The 12298-nt window shown below is 36.2% G+C and overlaps 1 protein-coding gene across 2 annotated transcripts in view; it reads left to right on the plus strand.

The window, feature by feature from the left end:
* SYT1 (synaptotagmin 1) overlaps nt 1–12298 on the plus strand; it is a 525751-nt gene that overhangs the window by 300857 nt on the left and 212596 nt on the right. The gene's annotated exons all lie outside the window — the stretch shown is intronic.

Consider the following 12298-nt stretch of genomic DNA (forward strand, 5'->3'; position numbering starts at 1 on the left):
TTCTGCACATTCTACCTTTGTCGTTACATATACAACACCTATGGTTCATTTGCATTTTACTTATGTTTGTTGCACATAAGTCATCACTTTGCAAAAAATATCCTTGCGGAATAGTGGAGAGAGTGTAGGAGACTTTGGTTCTAAGTTCTATACAGCTTGGCACTTTCTTTCCTCAAATGTAGAATGGGAACATTCAAATTGTGTTCCTATTCCTTAACTCATTTACTAGGATACGGTTCTTATTCATGTGCCCTTTAATTTCTTACTCTCCTCAGGTCTAGAAAAGAAATGAAACTTTCAGAATTCTTTGAGAGAAAGGAAATAATTGTATTCCTGATGTCCATTTTAGTTAGCAAAAATATCTCTGAGGGGCTGATTCCCCAACAATTAAATGTCCAATAAGTGGTAAAGCCGGAAATGGACTCCCAGCCCCCTCATTTCCCACAGCACACACTAGCTGTGAGATACACTTCCTCCTGCCAGATTTCTCCTGAAAATGTAATTTGTCATCTTCTAAGTAGTAGACAATTAAGGCCTGAGATTCATTTTCACTGCAAATGAATAATTAGTGAATGTCAATTTCATATTTTCTCAATCCACGCGGAAGACAAAAAATAGTCATGTTAAAATACTCAACAGGCCCTTTAGCTGTGATGACATACCAATTCTTGGAGATGATGAACATAAATATTATTATTGTTTTCCTCCTTCAAAGATCATCTAATCTGGTCTCATTTAAAAGTTTATTTAACATTTGTCTTCTCTATATATAACTTCAGGAGTGTTTTGCTAATTAGATACACAAAAAAATATATAGTCATCTCTTCTAAACGTTATTTTATTTACACTCGGTTTTAGCTTTTTTTTTTTACTGTTTCTTTTTTCTTCTACACCCCCTAACAGCACAAGGTATCTCAAACTCCAAGCGGCTGCCATCTGGTTGTTTTACATAACTCTCCAAGCCCATTCAAGTGGCAATATACCAGTGAAGAATAAAATATATATATATACGTATATATATATATATACATATATATATATGTGTGTGTATATATATATATATATATATATATTGGATGGAGCCCAAGAGCTGCACCCAAAATAACTTTTTAAAAGTCACTGAGCGTAACAGTGGGAATAATAGGGAGGTCATAGCAGCAGCTGCTCGGGGACCAATGGTGCAGCTAATTCCCCCGTCCTCATGCAGCAGGTGTAGTCAAGAAAGCAATACTCTTAGCACCCCTACCTTCTCCTTTAGCTTTATGCCTGCCTATCACTCGCATCTCAACAGCTGACAAGCACCTGGGATTCAATTTCTGCTGGATTTCATAAATTCACATTAATTTTGGTAATTTCCCTATTGTAACAGTGAGAACCTTCCCCCCCACAAGTTGGGCGAGCAGCTTTAATATTTCATTGCATATTCATGCATCACCCTGCGTTATTTTTAGTTCTAATGGAAAGAGCAGACAGGGCTTCATGAAAGATTACTAAGAGCCCTACAAATAGCTTTCTCACTGTTCTAGTAGATTGTTTTGTTTTGTTTTGTTTTTCCTTTTCTTAAGAGGGCAGACAAGAATTGCCTTCAAAGAAGACATAATTGGCACTGAACAAAAAAGAAACTTCCCAAGTCCACGAAGAATCTTCATGACGTGTGAGAATATCTTATTCTGATTCCCCCCAAGAAGCTTGCCGCAGTGCCTCTGTTCCTCTCCTGGAGGCACCAGCTGATCTTCACATTTTATCTCTTTCCCTCTAATTCTTGTCATTTGTATTATTTAAGAATATGTCATGTTTCATTATTTCCACATTTCTTTCAGTGAGATGTCAGGACCCCAATGGGAAAGAAATGTATCTTTTTAAAAAAATGTTCCCACATATACAACAACAGTTTACTCCTTGTGAATTGCAAATAATTCATTCACTCCAAGGTCTTGTAACCTTTGTACTTACTGGGCTATTTTTTAAAAGAATTTTATATTCCATTTCCCTTACTCATCCAGAGATTTTTATAAGAATGTATAGCATGTAATATAGTGAAAAGCCCTAAGTATCAGAAAATATTTTTAGAATGGAGACATTCTACAAATGACAGATTTTTTTTTCCATTTTTGGCCTTATGAAAAATGGATTTGAAACTTCTAAAAAATATATCTGGAACATCTGAGTGCAAGGTTTTTGATTGGATTTTAGAATTCACATCTATGATTCAAAAGCAATTTCTTCTTTTCTCATGCTGGCCATGCTGAATTGATTTTTAAGGAGAAAGAAAGGGTGTAATTTGGATTTTGAACCCTTGTCTAAGGACTTGTATTGTTTTTACTTATGTTGACTTCCTTTATCCCTACTGCATCCTTATGGAGGAGGAAAGTATGTGTTATAAGGATTCTTTTACAAGGGCTGACCTTAGGCAAAGCTATAAATAAGGCTTCACATTCCTTTGTCCTGTTTCACCTTTTTCACTCCACATTTCCTGTTATAGACCCAGTGTGGTTTTCTAGCTAACATTTTTTTTTTCTATCTTGAAGGGATCTTATTATCTTATAGCACCACTCAAAGAATTTGCTTCCTCCCCACCCCCCCCCACAAAGAATAAAGAGAGGAAATAATCAACATAAATGAATGAATCAGTAATGGTAGACCTTCATGTAAAAATCCAGTGAGTGTGAGATAGATGTCAAGGAGAGAAAACTGGAAATTTTTCAAGTCTATGAAAATGCATCGAGGAGTAGGGAGAATTCTGTTTCATTATTCTTCTGAAAAAACAAAAATCACTAACCCTATTTTTAAAATCTTGATCCTCATCAGCAGTGTGGATAAGGAAACTGCTGATAAGGAAAATGCAAATTAAGATAACAAGGTATCATTTTTACCCATCACATTTGTAAAATTAAAATTAAATAACAATAATGGCTGATATTATCCAGTGTTGAAAAGAGTGTGAAATTAGTGCCATGTATATTATTCATGGGAGTGTAAGGTGGCATAGCTACTTTGGGAGGAAAAAAAATTCTGTCAACATCTGCCTCAGAAATTTCACTTTCTCTATCCCTTATAAATAATAAATGTCAAAGGAACTATGAACAAAATTCAAAATTCAACATTAATACAACCCTATTTGTAAGAATAATAAAATAGTAGATGATCTAAAAAAACAAAAACAAAAACACCTTGATCCTCAAACTCTGAAAGTTTTTCCTTACTTGGATTTCTCTCTTTTGTGAGTTTCATCAATTTCCATTAATTTTAATACAGCTAATGGGGTAAACAAACACAAACAAAAAAAGCTACTTGAATAAAAAGATGAGTACATTGGAAATCAAAAACCAAGGTCTGCTCTGATTTGCCATAGCTAGTTTTCTGACTTTTGGAAGTAACTGGTCCTTTCTGAATGTTGTTTTCCACCTTTAAAATTAGAAAGCTCAAGCATATTTTTTAAATAGCTCTGCAACAATCTTCATTTCAATTTGAACTCTACGAGCTGTGTGGTCTTACACAAGCTATGTCATCTACCTATACTTTATTTTTTTCATCTACAAAATGGAGATCATTGCACTACCTACCATGGAAGGAATTATATCAAGTGGGGGAAGTGCTTAACTTCTAATAATTTTTAGCTATTATTTAATTCTAAGGGCTTTGTTCAAGTTATTACAGATATATTAAACAGTTGGCATAACTGAAAAATGTGAACAATATAATTTTAGGTATTTCTATAATAGCTTATGTTTATCAAGTGCTTATTATGTGCCAAGCATTAAGTCCTTCGTTTGTAAATCTCATTTAAGCCCCTCAATAACATAATGTAGAAGATATAATTATCCTTGGTTTACCCATGAGAAAACTGAAGCTTAGATAAGCACACGGACACAAGTGAAAAAGTGCTAGAGGGGTGGTAAGCAGTTCTTCCCCAGAGGCCACTCTTTTAATCGCTGTGCCACATTGCTTTCCATTCTAAAGTTTTCTGCCTTCAGTCTAGATGATTAATACCCAAATAAATGCAGCACAAGATTCTAATAAAAATCTACCTTTCCGTCTCCTGAATCATTTTTATGATCCCTCTGTGCTTTATATCAATTCTTTACCAAACCTGCCAGTGAACTTTGGAGCATGGTATTTATGTATTTTTTGAGCATGTGCACCCATCAAATTAAAGAGTGTTTTCAAACTACAATGTGTTACCCACCCTCCCTCCTCTCCTTTGAACATCACATATGAAGGATAAGGTTTCTCAGGAAGATCAGGGACTTGTTTAAATTCACCTAAAAGAAGATAAAATTAATGTTGAAAGGCCTATAAGACCCCAATAGAGGAGACTACATCAAAACACACACATCTCTTCATTTCAAGTGGAAGAAGCCAGAGTTACCACCCCACTGTTTTCTACAGATGGTGTAAGTCATGACAGTTGAAACTGATACATTTCAATCCCCAGGTTCTCAGGGTGCAACATTCCACCACACTGGGAAAATTCTGTGTTTCATTCTCCAGATTAATTCTCCTCTTTCAGAGAAATGACTTTCAGCTATTTTAGATGATATGCCCTTCATTTGGAAAGCGATTTATATTCATTCACTAACAGCCATCATTCAGGAACATCATGGATTGATTCTAAAAGCCTAGCTTTTCATTAGTTCTGTTTGCAAGGCTAATTTTTATAGCAATTGATCATTTACTCCCTTTGCTCCTTTTTTCCAGGACTTTGCGTCCCACAAACATTCTTCTGATGCAGTAGTCTATTACATGTTTCTATCTACAGAGATGCATCTATGCCCCTAATAATGAGAGCAGGTACTTACAAAAGCAAAAAGGCTCATGTTCCTTGTGCTAATTATGTACAGAAAGTTCTACCTTTCACTTACCAGTGAGAATTAGAATGTGAGTCTTGGAGCAGAGACGATCAGGAGCTTGGTTGCTTGTATAACACATATATTATTGGCACCTAATTTGCACTGAATATATGCAAATTCTTTGCTCCATTTCTCAAGTATCCTATTATTGTTTACACTTGCAGCTGTTATTATTGCTAAATTCAAATTAATCACAGGGTGTCTCCGCATAAGTCACTACTGCCTTACCAAAGCCAATGATAAAAATAAGGAATGACTTGATGATAGATAGGAACATAGATATTACTGATCTCTAAGTACACATTCTTAAGACATTTTTTCCCCTTGGTAAATTTTACTTATCAAGAATATGTGCAAAAAATCTAACTATTTTGCTGTTCAATGGCTCACACATGAAATAGTCTTCCAAAGTGGTAAATTCTAGTACATGAGGAGCCTGTGGAATAAAGAAGAGATAATTCCTTGCAATGATGATTCCTACTAATTGAATATTTGTAATTACAATAGGACATCTGATATTGTAGTTGCTATGCAATTAACACTTTTTCCCTTCTTCTACCTCCCGATACACATATACATGGGGATGTGTAGGCTTCATTGTACCAGGATGGTTAGGTAGAAATATCTGTTGAGATTTTAAGGAGAATTCTAGAACATTTTCCAGACTCCAAAAATGAGCAGTAAGTGATTTCTTTTTTGCTGTCAACAAACTTGAACTGGGCATTACTATGACCCAGGAACTTCACACATATATAAGATCTCCTCAATTAGTGAGGTACTTGCTGATCTAATAGGGAAGATGGGACATATACTTGAATGACCACAACAACCTCAGACATAAAAGGATGACTGCCATAAGCAAAGTAGAGTATGTACTACCATAAGTACAAAGTACATATATATGTGTATATATTTACACATATATGTAACAATAGCTCTATAGATAACAATAGCTATACAGAAGAAAAGGTTTCATTCTACCTGAAGAAGTTAAAAAAAAAAAAAAAAACTCCTTTAAAAGGTAACATTAGGGTCAGATCTGAGGGTAAACAGGCATTTTCACTCCAAATCCTATGACTTGTTCTTCTCTTTAGATGTGTATCACTAGCATTATTCTTGTGTTAAATAAACGAGAGAAGGGAAGGGTGGTTGATACTCTGACAAAATAAGAAATGAAGGTGGGCGTGCAAGCAAGAAAGGAAGGGATAGAAGTCCAGAAAATATCTAAAGTACGTAGTAAAGACTCTGAGTGAGAAGGAAGAAGAGTGTGCATGTTCATGAGAAAGAGACTCTGAAAGATGAGAAGAACCAAGGTCTTATTCCCAATGAGTTAAAAATAAGAGTGGAGAAGTAGGAAAGTCCCTGCTTTAATGCTTCCTTGCTGCACCCACCAGCTAACACCATCAAGGCAGTCTAGTTTATTTGATGCCTGAGCTGATGTAACTAGCATCAGAGGAGAATCTGTCTACAGATCCCATGTATAAAACATTCAACACTCCCGTGCTCATTCAAGAAATGCCTATGAGGGTCAAATAAATACTTCATTTGTCCATGGTCCAGAAGTTTACTAATGTGAACACCTAGATGTAAAGAAAAGGATGCAGAGGAAGAAAATAACACCTGTTTTGATGGTGGCAAATATGACCTTTTTCCCCACAGGCCAGGCTGAGTGATCTTGCTTGTAGGTGAAGTATTTTGTGAAATCATTTTGGCTTGCTCAAGGGACCAGCCTATTGACGGTTTCTTCACCATTCCTGGAAGGACAAAGTGACTGCCCCAAACGTCACCCCAGGGTGTAAGACCTGATTAATGTGAATGCATTTATCATCTATTCAAATATTAAGACACATTGATCTCTAATACAAAGTTAGCATTTTTTTTTCCTTCCTTCCTTTCCAATAATCTGTATCATTGTCTATGCTTTTCACAAATGTTTCTCTAGAATCAGGTGAAACCTTTCAAAACTGTGGCTGTTCAAACTGGCAAATCATACCTAAACTCAGATCAGTTCTACTCAGCTGACCCTACATTCTGCTCCACACAACATTGTAGTGGACTGCCCTAAGGATCTCTAACAATTTCTTAATAGCCTGAAAGAGTCCATGTAACTTTCCAACAAACTTCAGGAAAAAACCCATACCGTAACAAAATACGTCCAAGAAACAATTTTTTAAGCATCCTTTTTATACCAAGGATTGTTCTACACCTAAGAGGATGCAACAATGCCACTACCAGACTCTCAAGAAATACACAATCTAAGAAAAGTATGTGTAAATGAATAAATACCATCCTAGGCAGTGGACATAAGAGATACACAGTACTAGGAAAATAAATTAATAAATTAATCCTGACTAGGCTGGCTCAGAGGAGAAGGAAACGGTTGACTTGGAACTTGAAGCATTAAAAAGATTAAGGGTAGTCAAGAATTTTGTGGAGGCAGATTCTGGAGAAGAAAGTGTGTCAGAACTAAGGGAAACTGGGCTATCAGTAAGGTGAATTTCTTAAGAGAGTAGAAATTCAGTGGTGTTTCATACCAAGAATTTACTTCAAATTTTCTTTAAAGTATTATACCTTAAAGAATTTCCTTTAAATTACTTATTTTCATGTTTTCATTTACTATTAAGATCCATCAAGACATCATGACCAAAATATATCTTGTTTTGTGTAATACAGAGATAATGGATGAAACTAACTTTAAATATCTTTCTTATTCATTTCTTCAAATTTCAGAACATTTTTGCTTTTTGTATTCATTTTGTTTTTATTTTTCACTACTTCTTAAGTATTTTTAAATCCCAGTATGCTCTGATAAATAATTACCATGGAACCTATTAGAATTACAGAGCCTCAGATTAGTTTAAAAACCGGAATTTAAAAATGTAATTGGCGGGGCAACTGGGTGGCTCAGTTGTTAAGCGTCTGCCTTCTGCTCAGGTCACGATCCCAGCCTCCTGGGATCGAGTCCCGCATCGGGCTCCCTGCTCCGCGGGAAGCCTGCTTCTCCTTCTCTCGCTCCCCCTGCTTGTGTTCCCTCTCTCACTGTGTCTCTCTCTGTCAAAAAAATAAAAAATAAAAATGTAATTGGCTATAAAATTCATAGATTCTTATTATGGTAATAATCTAACTTCTGTTGAATCCTGAATTTCAAGTCCCTGCTAAGCATTGAAACTTGTTTAAATTCATTTGGAACAGCAGTGTTTTATGCGGGGTGAGCATCTGAAACATAAATTATCTATTGTCTAAATAACCCTTGAAAATAAGCCTACCATAAAATTCAGTAGGCTAATCTTTCCCTTCTCAGTAAATCTAGCACAACACTGAAAGAGATCACTATTCTTAGTATGAGATCTAGATGAAATAGTAACCCTGAGTCAGAAGCCATGTTGTATGAAAAAATTTGATTTTTTTTTCTGGGTGGGTATGGTTGATGTTGCTTATGTTTAATTATAAAACTACTTCAGTGGTTCTCAAAGATAAACATGCATCAGAATCACCTGGAGGGCTTGTTACACTAGATTGCAGAATTTTACCCTCGGTAGATCTTGAGGGGGAGCTTGAGAATCTTCATTGCATTTCCTGCTGCTGTTCCAGGGACCTCACTTTGAAAATGACTCTGTGTGTGTACACACACACACACACACACACACACACACACACAGTAACTACATTTTAAAATTCTTAGTTATGAAGATTTTTAAAAGATAACTGTGTGTGTGTGCACATCATTCAACCAAACTACATTTTTTAATCAGCCCTTTCTTAGTTATTTGGTAGTATATACAATCACCTCCTTGCAAAATTTCTGTTTTGATGTGCAAAGCTGGCAAAATCAATTCCCAGCTGCAGGGAAGGCCTTAATGCTGAGGCCAAATTTGCCAATAGAATCCTGCCTGCTTGGATTTAATGCCAGGAGGATAGATATAAAATTGGCATTTCGATAAAGCTACTTTGCTAAACTTTAATAACACCAATTCTGTTAACCTTGGAGCCCTGATTAGAACATAAATAAGTGAGGAAATCCCTATTGTTAACTAAACCCATTTTGCATATTTATTGCTATCCCTTTTAATTTGTAAGGGCATGCCAGACCGTACAATGGAACCTGTTCTCTATCTGCTGGGTCTTTGATTTTGCCTTTTCCTCTCGTCACATTAGATGTGAATGCCTGAGGCAGCTTCAGCAGCAACTTTCCTACATTTGTAGAAAATACGAAAATCTTTGAAAAAGTGTTTGCGGTCTCCTTCCTTTCTTAACTGTCTAATTGTTGCCTATTCTTGTCTATAATCTGCTTTCAAAATGTTCAGCTTTTCACTCCACCAAAAGAAAACTACATCTATGGTTATTTAAATATTTATTTTAAAAAGCAATGCCATATTTTCTTGTGTTAAGTCAGACAGTCAGGCTCCCAGATGTTTAATTCAAAGTTATCCCCTGTATATCATACAACTCAAATAAAGAGAGAGAACCCCCGAGGAGAGAATGCAGTACAAGTAAGCTGGGGTTGAGGAGTCAGCATGCAGAAATTCAGAAAGACATAGAAACTATGTGACACCCAATAAGGTGACCCCATGGCCATCATCAGGCTTTGGGATTGACTATGGGGAGGGAAGAGGATGCCCAAAGTTGGATAAGGAAAGACTGACAGCAAGGATTTGGGTGTAGCAGATCAAAATGCGCCCAGTTCACATTTTCGTCACACGATCAACCTTCTTATGCAGTTCAATTTGGGAGGAGCTAGGGTAGAAAATACACAAACAAACATCAAGTTTTGTACTTTTTCCTTTTAGAAGGTTATGTAAAGTTAGAGAAGGCAAGGTTGAAACCGCTATCTCTGTTTAATTGCTCTATCTACGGATTTCTTATAGAGAAGTGCCTCCAGCGGCAGGAATACCTTAAAACTGCAGGCATTGTTTATATATGAAGACTAAAAATTCTATTCATTCATTCATTCAACAGGTACTTATTAAGCAACTCTATGTGCCAAATGTTAGGTAAAGGAAACACCGTTGGGAACATACATGCCTTGCTCAGCCTGGTGATTAAAGTATACCAAGAAACAACTCATTGCCCTAACCTGTGTTGACCATGGAAACAGAGGTACATGGAACTGAAGGGATCAAGGGGTACTAGTCCTAATTATAATGTCTGGGAGCTCCTGCCAAACTTGAAGAACCCTAATTTAGAACTTAAATTATATGTGGGAGGGGGGACAATCAGTCTAACCTATATTTATTTTCCTTTAGCAATAACTACAGAGAGGAAAGGTGTCCCTTTAACTTTTGGGAAGGCTCTTTTCCCTTTCAGAGGTGGGGGCAGGGAGATTTAGATCAGAACTAATTGTTCTGTGATTAATATTTTCCCTCCCGTTGCTCTGTACAGCCGGGATGACACGCATTGTACACACAACAGGAGGTAAGAGAGTCAATCAATTAGGGGAACAATTAGTTCCAGTCTCTACAATTTCTTTGAAGTTGTAGATGAAATTGCCTGAAAATATTAAGAACAGTAAAGATCAGTGATAAAACCTAAAGAAATAAATTTACATTCAAGTTTTTGAGGCAGATGCTTAGTTGACACTGCTCTTCTCAGATATGTGACGTTAATGCAGTAATAATTATAGTTTGGCAGCAATTAATAAATAGACTGTCAAAACCAGTCAAGTTGTGTTCATGGTTTTGGAAGGCTGCTGATTTTAGCTTTGACATGATGTGGCTGAAGTGTTCCTGAAAAGCTCAAAATTGTTAATTAGAGGATGCAATTCTGTAACTCCCCTTCTGCGGGTCTAGGGTTGGAAATTTTTGGAAACAAACACTCAGTTGCAACCTGGGCTCTTCTTTGGGGTCGTTTAGTTGATAATTTGTATTTAGAAAGATGTAATATGTAGGAATATTCTAAGATTTAGGAGACTGATAAACCTACCACCAAGAGTACGTGAGTCAACTTGAAGAGATAGAATTTGATGGGATCCTCAGGCCACGTCAAATTCTAGATTGTTTTTGTTGCAATATCATAATGTAAAAATCAGGGTAAGGATAGAAATCATGGTGGACTAATAGCCTAGCTCTAAGTGAACTCCAAGTCCTAGCTCATGCAGAATATTTGGGAAGTTTAAACCTGTCAAGAGACTAAGGTTGCATCTGCTCCAGGGAATAAGAAAGCAGAAAGAAAGGAATGAAAATGGTCAAGAACATTTCATTTAAGCAGTGAAAAAGGCACGATGGTCAAGAACATTAATATAAATTCTATTTTTTTAAGATGTATTTATTTTGAGAGAGAGAGCGTTCACACACACGTGTGTGCCGAGGGAGAGGCAAAAAGAGAGGGGGAGAGAGAGAATCCTCAAGTACCATCCCCACTGTGTGCAGAGCCTGTTAGCGGGCCTCCATCCCAGGACCCTGAGATCATGACCTGAGCCGAAATTAAGAGCCTGATGTTCAACCGATGGAACCACCCAGGCACCCCTAAGTTCTAGTTCTTTTAAAGCAAGCGATAAGAAGAAATTTAAAGCCATAATTTTACCAAGTTTTAAGCTTGGAGATTAGCCTATCCTGACTTAATAATGATCAAAGCTACCTCAGCTCAGAATGTAAATCCCTGATCAGTTTCACACATCTGCTAGTTTGCCCAGACGTCAGCAAAGGAACAAATAAAATGCTGATGTTAGTTAACATGTGTGTATGCATAATATTTAAAATCCGAACACATTCTGAGAGTAATGCTCTAGAATTACTCAAATGTAATCCCTTAGAGAAAATTTATATTTTTTAAAAGGTAGCACTGTACTTTGACGAATAAATAATTTCCTGCCTAAAAAACTCTGATAGATACAAATAAAACAGCCAAGAAATAAGGAAGGCAAACAAATATCACTACCACCCCCCCAAAAGAATGTAAAAATAACAGAAAATTCTAAACTTCTAGACCAAAACAAGAAAGAATTCATCTCATCCCACACAAGTTTTCCTAACCTTTAAGTAAAAATCTTGCAGAAATTTGTTATAAAATTCCATTTTGCAATTTAATTCTAGGACTTAACCATGAGGAAAAGCAAACTGATATTCTCAGCTCCTTGTCTGTAGTGTTTAGTACTTATATCAACTTTCGTGCTCTAATTAATTTTACTAATCCCTTTAGTTAATGAATAAGTAAATCAAGACCATGGGGAAAAATCCATCAATTTCAAGAACGGCGGTAGAAAATTGTTAATTCAGAAGTGACCCACAGCTACCAAAGTGTTCTCGTCAGCATTACTTTGCTATCCTGTTAATATTTTATTTTCTTGTTTTAGTTCTTCAAAGAGCAAAACGTTTCACAGTTAATCACTACGGTACTTTTGTTTCTAAGCTCTCTAAAAGACATTGATCTGGCAGTAGCCAAATATTTGAATATAAATTGATTTTATGCAATACACAGAAAACAAGTATTTTATTGATATAAATGGTTTCTTT

The sequence above is a fragment of the Halichoerus grypus genome, chromosome 6 (genome assembly GCF_964656455.1).
Source record: "Halichoerus grypus chromosome 6, mHalGry1.hap1.1, whole genome shotgun sequence".
Lineage (NCBI taxonomy): Eukaryota > Metazoa > Chordata > Mammalia > Carnivora > Phocidae > Halichoerus > Halichoerus grypus.